At 40.2% G+C, this 19,227-nt stretch overlaps 1 protein-coding gene across 1 annotated transcript in view; it reads right to left on the minus strand.

Moving 5' to 3' along the window:
* Positions 1 to 9,803, minus strand: part of SORBS1 (sorbin and SH3 domain containing 1) — a 222,133-nt gene extending 212,330 nt beyond the window's left edge. The window contains exons 1-4 of the mRNA XM_055719727.1: positions 8,683 to 9,803; positions 8,477 to 8,564; positions 7,868 to 8,044; positions 6,908 to 7,092 (exon numbers count right to left, since the gene is read on the minus strand). The gene's annotated coding sequence lies outside the window, so the exon portion shown is untranslated. The remainder of the gene's footprint in view (positions 1 to 6,907; positions 7,093 to 7,867; positions 8,045 to 8,476; positions 8,565 to 8,682) is intronic.
* Positions 9,804 to 19,227: the final 9,424 nt, after the last annotated feature.

Below are 19,227 nucleotides of genomic sequence, written 5' to 3' on the forward strand. Positions count from 1 at the left end.
TAAGACAACTTAAATTAAAAGTGAAGTTAATTTGAAGCTGTCTTGAAAAAACAGTTCTTAGCAGTTCTGAGTATTTAGCAGTCTTAAAATTAGAACTCGTCCTATTTTCCCAATAATTAGTATTTGTATCATCATTATAGTTTGCCTATCATTTTAGAAATCTTTAAAGAGCTTAGCTGCAAATACAAAGTCCTTGTCCAATGTACAAAAGTGTTTCTAACCTGTGAAAAACATTCAAAATTCCTTCAGCTACAGAGTTTAAGAGATCCCTATGGGTGCTGGGGAAAAGCTGGGGATGAAGACAACACACCCATTTCCAGATATTCAAAGCCTGCAAAATGAAGTATAATTTGAAATCACAGTCAAGTGCTCCCAAAAAGATTCCATCATTCAGAAGTTATTTGAGATATTAGGCATTTGGTACTTCCATCATCCCAAAACTTCTACAAAGCCTTCTTCTCTGAATGTCTTCCAAGCCTGACTCCCAGCTCAACTTTGAAGGAAGCAATTTCATTTTCCAATTCTCATTCAACCCTGAACCTTTCCCTCAGGCCACTTATTATCAGCATGGCAACAACAAGTCCCCCAGAGGTAAAGTTTTCCACTGTGATAGCCTCTGGACCCAGACAACAATTTCCAGAAGGCCTCTACCTAGAAACGCCGGCCCAGTCAGATGAGTTATTGCAAAATCATGCCTCCAACAAGCCCTATCATGGAAATACTATCAGCTGAAAGATTTCAGATATATCACTGTCTACCTGCTGTTTACATACTCATTAAAGAGCCTTTTCAGATGTCTGTACAAGGTATGTCATTTCTTTGTCTGGGTCACAAGTACAAAATATGTCTTACCCTGACCTGTAATTTCAATGGCAAAGTCTCAAATACATCCATGATTTCTTGCCGCCCCTCCCCCCAATTTCTACTATTTTAAGTACAGTCTTCAGACAACACACTTGAACCTAATATAGCGAGTTAAGATCAAACATAAGGCTTTTTCAGGTGGAAATCCACACTAAGAAGAGAGTGTGTTTGGTAACAATATTTCTTAGTGGTTTTCTGCAGAGTTCAAGCTACTGAACAGCTAAGTCATTCATTTAGCACATGAATAAGAGATGTCCCATAAAATACCGGGCTTTTCATGCAGGCCAGCTTAAAGCTGTAGGGATTCATTGTGAAGTCTGTTCAGAACAGTAGTTAAGTTTCTGGGGCAGCTCTGTTTTCATGGAGTGGAAACTACATTAACAAATCCAAGGTTCAGTACTTTTGTTCCTTCCTAGTCTGCCGTAGCTCTTTAGTTCAGTGTCTCTCCAGTTTCAACTACAATATCCTTCCAACAGCAACATTTCTGTGCTCAGATTTTTGCATGCACCATCAGTCCTTTAAATACCAAACCCTAAGAACTTAAGCCACATTGCAGAAATAGAAAAATGTTCTGCAGAACTGGGGAGAAGAAAAAAAAAAAGGAAAAAAAGGATTCCTCATATAGCTTTTCAACAGAGCTACACAATTTGCAAATCAATTTTGTTGTGCCAACCACTGATTTGTGCTTTTATACTGTGATATTATTCTGCAGTTGCTAGCAAACTTAACAAGACAATGCTTTACCACCTGATCAGTTGCATTGGAAAAATAATGGCATTTATCATTTAAAATTGACAGTAGATTACTTAAGTCTTGGTATAATTTTGGAGGTTTAACTCACTGCAATATTTTCAGCTGATATTCCCCCTCCTCTCCCCCTCAGTTTCCTTCTCCACATAAAACTGCCCCAGAGGACATGCATTTGATCCTTGAATGAAAAAGAAAACTGGTGGTTTAGAGCTCTGTAGAGTCTCTCCACAATCTGTGAAAAATACCTGAAAGCCTAGTAACAGCAGAAACCACTAAACAGAAGGTCTTCTCTGTTACAGGGAAATCAGGCAATTTTATGCTCACCAGCAAGTTGGAATTCATGCTGCATGACAAGTTTGGAAGCATCATTTCTGAGAATAGAAGCTTTTGAATATCAATAACGAGCTGCAAAAAGTGTTCCCAATAGTCCCAGCTACCATTTCTCTTTGAAAAGGGAAAGGGGGGGGGCGCATAAAAAAATCCACAAGTGGTATAAGTTTTTCTAAAATAATTCAGCATTTTCCTGGAAAGTGTTACATAGGAAAAAAGACCAAACTAGCTCATAGAGTCATCACTCTACCAGAGTTTCCTTAAACTGCAGTACATGAATAATGTTATGTATTATGTACAATGTTATGTTAGTAAAACAGAAAAACCCAAAAACTTACAAAGAAACCAGCACCCTCCCAAATGTCGGACTATGCTAAGCAAGCATAGCTATCAGGGAGGCAATGCTATTCAGCATTCAGTGCTTAGCCTTTATTTCTACATTTCCTTATTCCTTTCCAGCTGCCTTCTTGGGATATGGTTCATGAGGGGAAGCTTAAAGGTAAAAGAAATCAGAAGGAAAAGCAAGAACAAATTACCACTGAAGCTACTTCTGTAGTATGTTTTTCATTCACATTATGAATTTGGGTAATTCAAGATCTTTCTTAACTCATGCCACTACCAACTAACCTTAGATAACCTTCTTCACATTGGGCCTGCAGAAGGGTAGTGCAGATGTGTACTGCTGACAGACTGGTTTTTAGCTCCTTTCAGGCAGTACATGCAGATCACTGAAAGTCTTCCAAGAAGACCTTAAAAAATCTGTTGATCACTTACTCAGTGAGCTACTCTGAGTTTGCAGTGATACATCCTGAAATCTTCTGTAAAAGCCTTTCTCCATCCATTTCCATAAAGAAAGCTCACTTCAACACACACATGCTACTTCCTCCAAAACAAAAATCGCTCACAAGAAACTGGAGTCTCTTATTCTCCACACTGGCGCTACCTTAAAATCCATGGAGGGGAGACACTTCCAGCTCTCTAGCTACTGCCCTTTGCCTTTTGTTACAACTGCTCTCAATATGCCCTTGGGACTGCTCTGCAGTCCCAGGAATGCCCCTAGGCAGCCTGGCCTGAGCCAGCATTCCTAGTATACTAGCCAAAACCACAATACTTACAGATTATTCTCTCAACTGCCTGCAGGAACACATAGTTTTGTGTCAGAATGCAAATGAATTAACAGTTTTCTGTGTATAAAAGAAGGAATCAAACACTAGAAAGTTAATAGTATGGGCTATCAGTTTTCCAGGAAGTAGCAGAGAACCTTCTTTTTGTGCCCTGGAAACACATCATGTTACCAGAACAAACAAGTTAGTGACAAAAAAGCAGCAAATAGGGCCACATGAGGAACCCGTCTTCAGGTTCTGCTGACCCTAGGTAGTTTTCTACACTGTCCATTGCATAATGTGAATGACAGTGACACCAACACAAGCTCACAGGCCATGTTGCTTACTGAGGTTTTGCTTGTTATGGCCAGTTTACTCATGTCATCACACTGGCAACAAAATTTAGTACCACTGTAGAAGCTTCTCTCTGCTACCACAAAATATTTGCTGTAAACAGTAAAGTGGTCCTGTACCTTCAAACTTGCTCATATTTGTTTGATCATTCCATGCATTTTTGGGAGAAAACTGTTTAATTAACAGAGCCTCTTTGATTGCTACACCCATCACTTCTCTAACAATAAGCGGACTTCAGAGTTTATACAACAAACATAGATCATATGAACCAAGCTGATATTATTTTCTTTTTTTGACACACAGGTGAGTACCCTTGCCATCATTTAACACTACCCACCAGCCATCAAAAGAAAGGATTATATTTTTTTTTTAGATCAGCCATAGTCTCCAGCCCTGGATCAAAACTCCAATTAAATTGCAGCGGTTAAGGGACACTAGATTTGCAAGAACATTAGGCTGTGAATCATGTATTCAGATTGGTATTTACATCATGCTGTCCCCCTGGGGAAAAAAAAAATACAGGAACAAAGACTAAATACATGCAGGGAATAGTCAGGAATAGACTGAAATTGGCTAACAGGAAAGTTCTCTTATCTCCTGTCCTTTGCTTTCCTCTTCTGACAACAAAGCTTTACTTGTTTTCTGAAAGTCATCATATGTACAACTCCCTTAAGCCAAAAGGTAGTGGATGCTTTTAAAAGGTGAATAAAAAATGAAAACCATCTTCTTTCTCCTTGTATGTTGTCTCATGGAAGTAGTCTGTGCACAGGTCTTCTGTGTGGTAGGAAGCATCAAACTACTGCCTATCTGGGCACACCACTGACTTTTCTGCAGGTGCAGCAGACAAACATTAGAACCTTCATCAGAAACAGAGAGATCGCTACTAAGGGGATCTCTGACCCCACTGGTTGTCAGGTATTCCAGCAAAGTTAACTCCTGGTCCTGCTGCAAGCCAGTGTACCAAAATGCCATCCTGTAATTCTCAAACATGCAAGATGTTCCCTGTTGCCACTGTGCTGCATGTTTTAATCTTAACTAGGACAGGAGAAAGAAGTATTGCAGAGTCTGGCAGTGTGAAGTAATCAGTTATATTTAGTATTTCCAGTGTCATAGCTAGATAGGTTTTAGGCAAATAATGATTAAAATAAAACCTGAATGTCTGTGGGGAAAAAATGATATAAAGAACGGGGAGGAATGAAAAACACAATTTATCAACTTAGCAATAAACTTCAGAACTCTAAAAAAATAAAGATAGTTAAAAATGTAATTTTTCCAGGACATTTTAATTCCCTACAAGAGAACAACACCACTCCTTATCTGGAAAGAATAAGGAGTTGCATCTCAAGACAACTTAAAGCTAGATGCTTGCTAGGAATGGATTCACAGCTCAGAGAGCTCTCGAGTTGGAACTTACTGACTTGTGCCTATTTTGGAAAATACTCTGCACTGCCAGAAGAGAAAGGTCAACCTCAAATACCACAAACTGCATTACAGTATTATGCAGTATGTTTACGATGGGCAAGTGAGAGATCATCTTCTCTGTCTTCCAGGTGACCTATATTTACTGATCAAATATTCAAGTAGTTTTGACAGATTTAGAACTCACAACTTAAACTGAACTTAGGTACTCAACCTAAGGGAAGATTAAATGAGGAACAAAGGGAAGGACTAGACACTAAGTTTATACCCTTGTGTCTTCTACAGCACACTCATCTAATAGTTTTCCATTCTATGGCTGTTGCTTTGATTTTCTGAGGAATTTTGTGGTCAGCAGTACACACCTAACCGTGCAGTTCCTGCCAGCATGCCTAACCAACTTTGCAGTGACTGTTGGTATTTATAGTGAAGATATTCCACATCCCAGCAAACCTGACTCAGACCTCCCTCAGACAGGCATCATGTTAGCTAACATTTACCCAATTTCCTCTCCATGCAGTTGCTTTAGCATACAGCCAATTGCCTAGAAACTCATCTCTGGGGACACATAGAGGTCTAGTACAGAATCAGCCATGTATATTCTCATTGTATAATACTTTATTAAAATTGATTATTTTCCAAAAATTATACTGAACTGATCCTTCAAAGAACTCCTACCAATAAATTCTGAACCAGTAGATACATGCCAAGTTTGCCCTTTTGATCATATTTTAAACTCAACAAAAAGGATCCAAAATTCCAAAGTGGTCTCCAACTTTGAAAAGTAATTTGATCCAAAAGACACAAACACAACCTTCCCAAGGGCTATGCTGTATAAAATCTGTTTTTTCAGCTGGAGATGGTATTGAGCTACTTTCATTTTGTCAGTTATCTTTTAGATAAATATATAATGCTAGATATATGCGATGTCAAAACAGAACTGTATATTCCATGTAATAGTTGTTTTTTGGAAGCCTGTTAATTCATGCCAGTAGAAATTGCATTTGCAGAACAGTACACTTAAGCCAGATCACAGAATGGTTTGGGTTGGAAAGAACCTTAAAGACCATCTAGTTCCAACCCCCCTGCCACAGGCAAGGACACCATCCACTAGACCAGGTTGCTCAAAGCCCTTTCCAACCTGGCCTTGAACACTTCCAGGGTGGGTGGTTGTGTGTTTTTTTAACTTGCTAAGGCAACAGAGTACTCCATGAAGAAATACACAACAACAGAGAAAACATTCTTCTTCCCACTCTTCAAAATAAGACAGGCTGCAAAAAAATGACCCCGAAACACCATAATAGTATTTAGTTGATGTCAAGAATAGCATGAAATAGTGCTTTGCTTTACACCAAGAGCTCATTTAGGATATGGTCCCTGCAAGTGTTAACTCTGACCATGCTGCTTTTCTTGAATAATGAGCCAGTGGCTGAAGATTTAAGATCATTTTATTGGTGACAGCACTGGCGTGCTTAAGGGTCAACAAGGGGTCCTCTGAGCCTTACGGCTGAAAAGTCACTATCCTAAAAAGCAAATAATTTTATATTTGATGGGAAGAAGAAAGTGTTTGTCACATTTTATAGACAGGAAATAAAAACACAATCACAAGAAATTGGTGGTTAGATCTAAATATTTAAACAAACACAACTGTTCAAATTATTTTGCCAGACCCTTCCCTTCTTCAATCTAACAGTGCCTGGTAACAGAGCAGCCTGTCTATAGAGATAACAAGACAAATTCAGCAGTTAGGATACCATGGTTAACTAGTAATAAGCATCAGAACCAGCTGCTGTGACCATGATTTGAAGGAATGGGATGACAATTCAGCCCAACTTCATGCTTCCAAACACTTTTTCTTACAAGCGTTAAGATTAAGACTGAAGGAAAAAACCAGCTGATTTACAAGTCTGCAGGAAACCCAGGATAAGTCTTCACAGAGCTGTAAACACTGTGCTTTCCTGCATACAAGATACAGTTTGAAAGAGGCAGAATTTTCTGAGGAGCAGCAAGAACTCTAATAGAGGATTTATTAAATAGATATACTAAGACCAATTTCACATTTCTTGGCTATGCCAAGAATTCCCACATACCTCCATCTTGGAGCTTTGTATGTTTCCTTCTTCACGTATTCATCTTCTTCCTGTTAAAAGATTCCCAACAGCAATGGGAACTGGATCTTGCTGTTCATCCAAAGTCCAACACAAGCAATCTTGGTTACAAGTTCTTTCATGTCTTTTCTTATTCTTTCGCTTTTTCCTCAGCACCTGGGTTTCCACTGAAACCAAGAAAAAAGCTTTCTCACCAGATATACTCAGACCTTTCACAGACAAATCTCCAGAATGCTTTATTTTGGTGTCTTAACACTAGCACCACCATTGCTACCTCAGTGGTCCATTAAACTGGCCATACTTCCTCCAGTTCCTGACTCACTCCTAGCCCCCAGCTCTCCAGGAAACCCTTTCATCCATTCTCCATTCTAAGAAGAGAAATGGCCAACTAGGAAGCAAAATTACAGTATATATCTTCAAATCAATGGCATTGTACATATGAGGCTGACAAACTGCAATATCCTGCCTTTCTACTGTCATAACTGTGTTCTCTGCTGTAAATGCCCTCGTGTATTGATTTTTATTAGTATCAAATACCATATTAATAAAAATGAGGCCCACTGAGCTGACTGGTGATGCTTTGACGATCTGTCTAAATATTTCTAACAGCGTCTGCTACAGCTAAAAACAAGCCCCACAAAGCATGGTTAAACAGCTTAGCCTTACCCACATAAAGCACAGCTCATAAGGTTCTTCACGTCTTGCAGACTGAAACTCTAGGCAAATTACATTTGCCAGCTCTCCCTTGCCACTGTTTGCTGCAAGCGTCCTTCTTGTGGGACCTCTATAGTGCCATGCACTATGGCATCCCACAGTGCCTCACAGGAGAGATCAGAAGCCACTCCTATTGCCCTCCCTGACATGTAGAGAAGGCAGCCAGAGTTCATCAAAGTGGAGGCAAAAAGTCTGGTCTCTTTAGGGAGCTGAAACCATCAAGCTCACCTATGGGAAATGCTTTGAATGCCTGCATGCTTGGGTTGCATAACAGTCTGGGGAGTGTGCTCCTGGAATTGGTTCCTTCCCTCCAAGCACAGTAGAACCACCCAGAGATGTTTGGATTGAGGGTGGATCTAGCGATTCTTCAAATGTTCATGGAGTCTTCAAGCTGCATCCCTCGGTCTGAAAAGGCAATAGATGATATACAGAGGAATTTGTTATTTCCAATTATTTTGGTGATTTAGATAAATTTTTTTTATTCCTTTGGGAAGACACCTTCACGGTGCACAGTAACTGCCCATCCCTTGCAACGGCCAAGAAGGAATTGCAAGTATGTGTAAATGGGGACAGAAGTGCTGGCCTGTAAACCCAAACCAACCACAGGTGGTAGCTCCTACTTGCTTGCTCTGCATGCAGTTGTCAGATGCAAGGTATCCCAGCAAAACAGGTCACTTGTCCAAATAAAGTTCTCAAAATTCCTGTAACACAAAGTCATCAACTTTCCTCTAATTCAGTCATATGGACAGAGCTAGACAGCTGATGTATAACCCTCATCATTTTCCTGCTACAACTAATAGTGACTTAAACTCCCACCGCATGAGGCCATTTACTTACAACACAGAGGGTGAACTCCTTAATTGATCCCTGTAGGACAAAAATACTACTGAAGTCCATCAGCAAAATTGAAAACAGGAAATGTCAGCTAAAACAGAGGATGCAACACAGACAATGTCATTTTATAAAAAGTGACAAAAGCCTCAAGATAAGTTCCTCTCGAGAAACAGCTTTTTTATTCCACCCAATGCCACCAGCCGACTTACCCTGATGTTGTATTCATAGTCAGGTGGAGTATGATAGCTTTTCATGGAAACACACTTGCAATTTTACATTGGCGTACGGAATTAGACTCTATAACTCGAAAGTTATAAAGTAGGTATGTTTCTTGCGCGCAGATGCACGGGGGATCGCTCCTCCACAAGCGTGCGTGCCCGAAGTGACGAACCATCTCACATTTATACAATAAAACAAATGAATATTCAATTAACGCCTATACATACTCGTTACCTAAACCCGCTTACTCCCGCTTCGTATGTTAATTAGCTTACCAGTCCTTTGCCTGGAATGTGGTGGTCTTGCAGGTTTGTAGGTGATTCATGTCCTTGTGACCGTCTGATCTTCTCCAGCAAGGAGACTTAGCATTCCCTCCCTCTAGATAGCATTTGAATGTCTCTCATCCTTTTCTCATTCTTTTTTAAATAGCCCCTTTGTTAGAGGAAGAAGGGCAGGCGTCTCCTCAAAGCTGTGTGCCTATGTGACCAGACACCGCACCCATGACCGGTCACCATACCCACATTCCTTGAGCAGACATATACAATCACAATCGATACTCAGGAAAAAATGCTTATTGGCACATTTTCTATTAGCTTCTCTTACTGAGAAACAAATTGGTTTAATTTTGTCACACTAGACTCTGCAAGCACATGAGCTTGCTATGAGCTGCAATACAAAGAAACCCTTATATTTATGCATCAGTGTCCTTACCTTCCTCACTCCCAACCCACACACCAAAACCAGAGAGTAGAACAGGACCACAGATCCCCAATATAAACATACACCCCAAGTCAGGGGCATTGCTGTATTTAATTCTTCCCTAATTGCCAGTGCACTTGTCTGTGCTAAATTTCAACCCAGTCTCAGGACTAAGAAACCCAAGCACCTTCTCAAGGTAAAACACATACGGGACATAGAAAGCACAAGCAGAGCTGCAATACAGAACTGATTTTAAAAAGGAGCCTCAAATGGCTGATATCTCTGAATTTGGCAAGGGAAAAAAAAACCACAGCAGATTTTTGTTACCTTTTTGGACAGCACAACACATCCTGTTATAATACCTCTATGTACACACAACACTTCTGTTTCATTAGTTGCTAGAGGACCACGCAGCAGGTAGGACCTCACTGGTAGATCTGGTCAAAAATTAAAAAGAAACCAAATTAATTCAAGCCCTATCTACTCTGATTTCTAGTTTAGCCTGACTAGTAAACTAGTGCAGTAACCAGGACTACAGACAGTAAGGGCTTTTAGGCTTCTTTTCCAATGTAAGCTGGAACCTGAAGAACTCAAGGTGAAGCACAGACTTTTAGTGCTTCCAACACTCCTCTCAGAGCAGCAGCTCTGAGAGGAAAACTCAAAGCTTCCAAGTTCTAATCAGCTGTTCTGCCTTGCTCAACACTTCCTTGTGTAACAAGCAAACAGGTGATTTCAATCAGAAACTGTCATTTCCAAGGGGGTATGTGAAAATTTCTGATTTGCAGATTACTGGAAGCCATGTTTTTATTCTGAGTTGGGATAAACTTGAGCTAAGACTTCCTATAAACCAGAAACACTGCAAGTGAATAATGCTTAGGAATAAACACTGCTTGTAATTTGGTTTTGTAGAGCATCAGTGTTTGGGGCATTGCAAATGGCTTCTTCAGGGTAGCACTCAAAAATCCCACAAACACACCACAAAAGTTAACCTCAGCAATTTAGGTTTTACTGAAGTGTTTCGCAATGTCAAGAGATGAACTAGGGAGAAAAACTGTGATAAATGATACGGGCATCATTTAAAAGACAGTGTCCTGGGTTTATAGGCCACTAGTTCTGATAACAGAATGAACAATACGATTTGAGGTCAAATCAGAGCAAAAAAAAAATACTTTCCTCCCATTATAGAGAATAACATGCCTGCTCCTTGAGCCACCAACTTTTTTCATGGCTTTTTCTAGCCAATGATCAGCATGTCTTTCTTGTGATTTTGTCTATGCTTATAGACAACTGGTTTCTGGTTTCAGATTATTCTTAGTCCCTCTGTGAATATACAGTTTCTTGTAGTTACATTAAAGCAAGCACATCTAGCTTCTGCTAGATGGAACCTAAATAGCTTATTTTATGTCCTAGACCCCTGACTGTTAAATGCAGAGTCTTAGCCAAACTTGTAGGAGTTCTTTAAAATCAGGTATTGGAGGTTCATTCCCACTTTTCACAGAGACTGAACAATTCTTGATATATAGCCTGTCAGCTGCTGCATCCCACAGCATGTTGCTATGGTTTCATTAACTTGAAGCTGAAGCCAATATCCCCATTCTTTAGAGCAACCCACTAAGGCTTGTTTAAATATAGGATGGAGAAAGCAACTTCTTCTACCAGACCTCAGTCTGGACCAGTGAGCAAATCAAAGCTCAAGTGTCCCCCAAGCGCAGCTCCAGCCAAGTCACACAAACCAAGCAGTCTGCAGTGCAGTGATCTTGTTCCAGATGTGGTCAAACTGACTCCTAGGAAATACTGGGAAAGAGATTTTTCTGGCAGTGCCCTTTTCCGAGGTGCACTCTTGGTTAACACAGTGCTGCCATATATTTAGTACAAAGTCAGTTTTCTAAGGACAGTCAGATGCTCCTAATCAAGTTGAGATTTTCAATGGCTTCCCTGAGTCCCAGCTTCCCAAGAGCTTTGCCTGCTATCACCATGCTCATAGCACCTCATTAGAGCAATATCAGGATAACAATTCACCAGAATTGTGACAAGTCCAAGTCAGTGCTTTTGGAACCACCTTTGTCCAGTAAGATACTGAAACCAATGTAAACCAACACCTTCCAAAGGATATCTCCTGTTCATTATGAGTACTTTTTGGCCACTAATGTTACCTTAATTTGTTATATATCACATCACAGCATGGCATGCTTCTGAGAAAGTGTATGCTAGCTATTCTTAAGAGCAAATGGCACCTTTTTTTTTTTTTTTTAAGCAATCTATCTTTCTCCCACTACTATTCTCCACTGTAACCCTGGCTTTCAGATGTTGGGAGTTACAGTTACCAAATGAGATTACCTGTTCCTTGGATTCAGCCACACTGGAGCTTCTGCAAAGGAGCATCAGTCGTATTGTGTTATTTCCATGGGCACAGCCTTCACAGAAGCAGTTAAGGCAAAGCTCCTTCTGAACTTTGCCCAGGGAGGAAACCCAATGTCAAAGCCACCATAAATAAAGCAAGCCACATACCGAAACACACACCTACTTCTTTGAATTTGGAGATTTATGAACAGAGTTGGTATCCTTGCCACTTGCTCTTCTCTCTGCCTCAAGCTCTAGAAAATGTTAATTTCATAAGACACCCTGGTATCAATTACACCAGATAGATGGCCTACTCCTGACATGCATCAAAGTCAATGAGATAAGAATCTGTACCACCCTCTACTGCAGCATAACCAGCTTTTATTTAGCTTTTCCCTTGAGCACTGACGCTTGGCATTTCTTAACTTGAACAAAGCCATCTAGACTGACTGTTTCCAAAAGAGCAATTAGCTGTTTATATCCTGGTGATATCTGTGATTACTGTCTGACTTAAGAACCCAGGGCTTCACTTCTCGTTTTGGATCAGGCATCTCTGTACCCCAGGAAAGCTGTTTAGCTTGTTTGTCCTCACCTCCTATCACTGCCAGGATCTGGAGAATGACCAAGTACTTAAGCTGCAGTTTCATAGAAACTCACAGAACAACATCATCAGGCTGTATGTTTCCAACAACCTGAACCAATCCAACTGCTGGCCTCCACGGGCCTGCCCTGTCCTTGCCTCAGAATCCCACACACCTTCTTTGCATTAACAGAAAAGACACCAAGAAAGTTACTAACTTTCTCACCAGATCTGAGAGCAAAGACAGCATTATATGAGGACAGATAAAGGCCAGAACCAGAAAATGGGAAGGAAAGGAGGCCTGTGTGGCCAACTAGATCAACCTCAGTCATCACAGGAGCACAGCTTTTACAATTCTCAAATCTCACTAGCATCTGAAAGTTGGTGGGGTTTTTTTTTGCAAGCTCAAGTATAACATGCAGCATGGAAAGTGTGAATGGAAGGCCACAGCAGAGCCTCTTGATCCAAACAGGTTTTGCTATTCAAGCTGAACAGAGTCCATTAGGAAAGGACAAGATTAGACTCTTCAGCTATTATGAACTGATGAAAGTCTATTGTTGACTACAGCAGTACTCACAGCAAGAAATGGATTAATCCCCAGAAGCTGAAGTGGCAGACTGACAAGACAGGTCCTCTAGCTGGCAGAGCACTAGGACAGAAGGGATGCAGCTTGCCCACACAGCAAGTCAGAAGCAGAGCTAGCTAGCTGCCCTTCCCTTTTCCTGTACCCTCTTTCAACAATTTTAGCCATTCAGTGTAGTGCTTTCTAGGCTAAGCATCTGTTAGAGCTTATTTTGGCTCAGCTTCAGGTCTCAGTCTTGTTCTTGGGAAGGTGTTTTGCCAAACGAAATAGCAACCTTCTGGCTCCAGTGCTTGTGAGCAGATATTTAAAATATTGTTTTTGTCAAGGACAACTTCTTTTGATGGGCTGCGAAAGAGCTGAATTCAACTTGAGACATTATTACAAACCATTACGATCCCTGGAAGCTCTGGCTTGCATTTGATTACAGGGCAATGGAAATCAAAGATTTAATTTTAATGGAGCAGTCCTGAGCCTTTGCAAAAGTTCTACCCAAAACCCAGAAGAACAACTCCTGTGGCAACACAAACTGCACATACCACTTCAAACAATTAAGTACCATGCTCTATTTGCATAGCATGTGTCCTGTAATTTTACTTCAGTTGACAAAATAGATGTATTTAGCAACAATTAAGATACATTAAAATCAGTATTGTTATGAAACAATGATCAGAATTATGTCTTAGGAAAGGCTTGCTATTACACAGGAAATAAAATTCTAGTTCCCTTGCTGAACAAAGATGATAAAGGCTGAACACTACCTTACAAAAGCACTTTTAAAAACTGGACTATGCTACAAGTCATCTACATGGGCAGTCATGTTTGCTTTAAGCACTTCAGTTGCAACAGAATATTGAACTACAGTTTTCGCTTGAAGGCATGCTGTTCCCGTACTATTGGCATGCAACACAACAGCATAGAGAACTTCCATGAGAAAGCAGACTGAAAAAAGTATAGAAAAGTTTGCAAAGGAATAAGGAGAGGGGCAAGAAGTGTTCCAGCCTAACAAAGGCTTCTGCAAAGCTCTGGCTAGCATGCAGTCTCATCATCTCTGGAGAGCTCTGTTAGAGGATTCAGGCATCCGAGGGTAACAAGCACATTAAGGTGAAGCTTTGCCCACTTGCTGTATCCAACCATCAGCAGCTCTACAATTCTTAACCAACACTTTATAGATTACTGTGAGCCTTTGTATACCTGTAAAAAAGTACAAGGCTCCCACAGGACGGAGACATATGTTCCACACACTACCTTTTTCCCCACAGCCCTTGGACTTGCTGTAGGTGGTGGCGTGACTGATCATTTGACTACCATCTGTCCAACATCTGCTTTTTAGGGAAACCACTCTGCAAATATAATTAGCTGGCTCTAGGCTACCATTATTAATAATGAATACCCTGCTGTATATTGAAGCTATCACTAATGCTATTCCCTTAAAAAGATTTAGCATACTGACTCAGAGCCTGGGATCTCTGCTGGGGATGTTGTTCATTCCCATGTGCTTGGCCTTTCGTGAAGTTACATGCCTGCATTGCAAACATCGCCATACAGTGAGAGCTGTGGTACCTGAGCAGGTTAGCTTGGGTATGGAAATAGTACAGCTGACTGAGCACAGAAATGAAGTGGCCCCCCTGTGAAGGGCATATTAGCCCAGGAAGGCTACTGTACTAACGTGGTTTTAGGGCTTCTTGTACCTTAACTATTTTGAGCGTGTCTGCATTGCAATGTATTTGCCAACGTATTTGTTCTAACATATATAACACAAACATATGTATGTTTTTTAATTACTATTTTCTTCTTGACAGTGATGCTATATTGCCATCAGCTTTCAACACTCACATAGCCTAACGATTCCCAAAACTGTGAAAGTGAGTGAAAGCTTTTGCATATTGACAAAACAATATTTGCTTGATACAGTATTCCTATAGTCATACTTTTATTTTGTAACATGACTTAAAAACATAATACAAAACTCTAAAAGCGGATACTACCACTTAACTTTAGCACTACAGTAGCTTGTTGTAAAAGAAAAAGAAACAAAACCCAACGCCAAAAACAGCAACTATTGCAAGACTTGCAAAAAAATGATGTGTTTGGCATCACACTTCTGGTGGCAATACAGTAGCATGGCATCTGACACAAGAGAAAGAGTTCAGGGCTCAGAACAGCCATGGACAGAACTGCAGGTGCTTCAGTCATTTTAATGCCATGGGATTGCTACAAACTATATTTAGGATTCTTTCCTGTCCCCTAAAGGCATAAGTAAGCTCAGCCAAACCACCGACTATTCCTGATTTCTATCTGAAATGCATACTCTTTGGAGCTATATATCCTTTTGTGCCTGTATAGCTCCATCTGAACAGAAATAATAATCCAGATCCCAGACTCAAGAAGGCTACTGAAGCTTTCAGGTGCCATGACCCAAATTCTGCTTGCAAAGTGAGTTTCTTGCAGGCTCCCTCTAAATTCATAAATATAGTTCTGTGTCCAATAGCATGCTTCTATTTAACATTTTCTGCACTTAAAACCATAATCCTTTGTTAATTTTGGGAATATTTGGAAGATATTAAAAGCAAATTAAAACCCCCAGAAAGCAGTTGGGCATCCCTGAAGTTGATTGTTTATATGAATAAGCCATAAAACAAGATCGACCATGGTAATAACTCCCAATGATGACTTGAAAAAATTGAAAGCAGACCAGGAAGCTTAAATCTAAATGTGTTTTCTATTGATCTTTGCTCCTCAATGTGTTTAACGGTCAGCTGTTTCAGAAATCCTCTGGGGTTCTACTAGTTAGTTTCAAACAGGGAAACAGCAAACAGTACCACAGAGAGCAAGACGCTTTGCTTTTCAAGACAGTGAATTCAAACACTGCTGAAAGGTTGCAGACTGCCAGTCTCAGGAATGTTCTACAGAAGAAATACAGAGAAGCTTTTTTCACTCCCTCAATTTATCTACCACAATACAACTCCCAGGACAGAACGTCCAAGATCTAACAAACTAAAATAATTGCCTCCATGATTCTCCTGCAAAGCAAGGCGGTGTTGTTATCCGTACCTTACTCTGATGCAGAAAGGCTCTAGGCTATATTCAGATGACCAATATTTCACCCATGTCCCTACGTTTAGTGTTTCCTACAGACTAGTATCCAATACAGAACTCAGTGAAGGGACTGAGGTAAAATTTGACTCAGTTCCACTGGGCACAATGTACATTAACCTCTACCACTCTGAGAACATATGTTTCTAAGTCCAGTGCTCCAGACTCATTTTGCTGGAGAGATGCTGTGCAGCTCTTCAAATGAGTCTCTATCTTCTGTTCTCCTGTTTCTTATCAGTTCTTCAATTCTAAGAACTAAAAATGTTTTTTAAAAAAGTAAAAAAATAGAAACAAATGAAGACTTTCCCCAAAAATTAGATTCTTGCAATAAAACATTTTTTTTAGCTATACAGACAAGATTTATTTGAAACCATAGCAGCCAGCATGCTCAGAACAAGATAGGATGCAATAATGAACTCGAGTACAGTGATTAGAGTGCAGAAGCAAGAACAGAAAAGCAGGCTGCTAGCTCAGTCTCCCTTTCATTCCCAAATACTCAGAAATCTGCTAACCCACTGCTGGCCAGCTCTATCACAAGCTGATGCCACCTCAGTTCTTCGTTTCGTGCTTTCATCCTGTTTTCACAGGTTAGGGCTATGTTCAGATGGTTTGCATTAAGCATGTACATTAGATGCTTACATTAGCCATCTAGGCTCTGTAGACTATCCATTCAATCAATACTCAGAGTCACAATTGCCTGAAGAGGGCAACTACGAACAACTATATTAAACTTTAGCAAGGTGACTGACTGGCCTTCTGGAAGTACTTCTCTTACCATTGATCACAGAGAGAACATACAGGCTTTAGGCTCCAAACACGGGCAATCACCCAAGACAGAAGGTAGACTATGGAAATACTACCTATGCTTCTGTCCCTTGGCCAGAAGTTATTAGAAAAGTATCACCCAGTAACTTTTCTGTTACCTAATTTTTAAAATATCAAATGAGGTATAAGAGGAATTAGAACTGAATAGTAAGGCTGCAACATCTACCTATTCTTATCTTTTAAAGCAATTGAGAGACTTCTTACTAGGAAGTCAAAGAAATATCTTCTTCTGGGTAAGTTTCTCTTACCATTCAAAAATCCTTCCTTTCAGAAACAAGGAAGAGATTTGTTTCTCATATTTGCTAAACTGGGACAAGACATAAAAATGCAAAAGATTGTGACTTCCACTGTCTTTAACATAAGATGTACTTATTGAACCTGACCATTATGTTAATGAACTCTACAGAATATCCCAAGGTGTATATAGATGAAGTGTAAGATACTGGTACATTTAAAAATGAGGCAAATTCTGAACTTTTCAGGTCAAATTACACCAGGAAAAAAAAAAAAAAAGGCTGTGAACTGGTATCTGCAAACAGAAATCTGACTTTTCAGAGGGGGCTGGAAATCTCACCTGAACAGCCTAATTAATTGTGTTTGTGCACTCCCCTCTCTGCCACAATAACGTTGATCAGAGCTGTAAAGCCTTGTCATTCAGCTGGAGCACAGTCAATTCTCTATTTGTGCAGACCAGTCCAACCAGTCCCATGTAGTACACTCAGCCAATGCTGTATCATGCTTTCTGATGCAGAAAGACAAACTGGCAAACAGAATATAGAAGGTGAATTTATATGTCAGCCCTTGGGGTATTCCAAATCTACAGACAGATTGGTTAGGACAGCATTTAGCAAAACCAGCCCTTGCAAATACTATAGTATAGTCCAAGCTTTTGTGATGAACAGGTTTGATATGAAATGCAATCAAATTTTGCTGCTACACCTGAGGTAGCATCATGAATTCACCTCAGCTAAAGAATTATTTCTGTTTGTTACCGGAAAACAGTATAAAATTATTGTTCTCCTGCTTAGGCTACTCAACCACTTCCTCCCTCTCCAAAGTGTACAGTCTCTGAGTCAGGAAATGCACTCTTCATCTTCCTCTCAAAGCTGTTTCCTCAAAGAGTAAGGTCTTTCCTGCTTTTCCTCAGTAGACTGTGCCTGTCCAATATACAAACCTAGCCACTACAATATCATTAGTCATATTTTGCTGAAGTGGAAACCTGAGATCTAAATGTTAAATGACTTCCCCAAAGTCAGTAGCACAGATAGGAGGAAAATACTCTCTAGTTGTTATCAAACACTTCACACTGAAAGAGCTAAAACACTGCCCAAAGCATGTCTCAGTCATTACTTCAGTTGTGTGGATGACTTGCCTTAACATTGCCCAAGATGCCAGTAACAGAAATGCAATGGGACCTCAGGTGTCTCAGCCTCCTACACAGAAACCGTCCCCTAGATTTTATTACCACTGTTCCTTTTCAGCTCCCATTTCTGTATGTAAATGCTTATCTTCTAACCTTCTCCCTGATTGCCTGCTTATTCATCCAGCACATCATGATGCAGCTGCCTCAAACTGGAAAAAGAACCCAGAGCTGTGAAGGGACAGACAACACTGGCAGACTCTGGTGACGTAAAAATTATATAATCCTTAGAGTTCACAAAAAAACATTTTTGCCATTCTCTCAGTAGCCTTCCCCACACCATCAAATGAAATATGTATTTTCCAGTCTAGCTACTTCACTTTTGCATGCAGATTCCATCTCAAGGCACCAAAGCAAATGTTTGTGCTGAGTGACGTAGCTAACAGTTCCAGTCCCATGGTCTAGCTCAATGCTTCTGGGGACATAGGCAATTTTGGTCTGGGCTCAAATGTATGGAAAGTGGTGATTTTAACCCACGCTGTAAAGGACACCAAGGAAAAGACATGCTTGTTGATAAAAGAAGCTGTAAAGTGATTTTAGAAGAATAAAGGACTGAGAGAAGAGATCATTTTTCCAACAAACAGCACACTGATACATTGTTTGATTACAAATGTTAGAAAATTTTAATATTTGAAATCTGCCTGCACAGAGCTTTCATACTTATCTGTTATCAGTGACATTACACTTCATTTTATTTGGAAGTCGGTAGGTATTCAAGGACACAGCACTGCTCTGTTACAAATGCTTTTAAGTCAAGCACAGTAGCAGCAAGTAACCAAAGGGACACTGTGTTAAAGGCTGCCTGCCAGAGATTACTTATTCAAGTTGATTACATGGAAAGGACAGCAGCACTGCCACACTTCTACCCTATACTCCCTGGGAAAAAAAAAAAAAAAAGCCAGGAGTCATATCTAGGTTTTCTTCAGTTCTCACTGCATGGGGTAGGCAGGAAGAATGTAATATAATATAATGACACAAGGTCTGATCTTGCAAGG

The sequence above is a fragment of the Falco cherrug genome, chromosome 9 (assembly GCF_023634085.1).
Source record: "Falco cherrug isolate bFalChe1 chromosome 9, bFalChe1.pri, whole genome shotgun sequence".
Lineage (NCBI taxonomy): Eukaryota > Metazoa > Chordata > Aves > Falconiformes > Falconidae > Falco > Falco cherrug.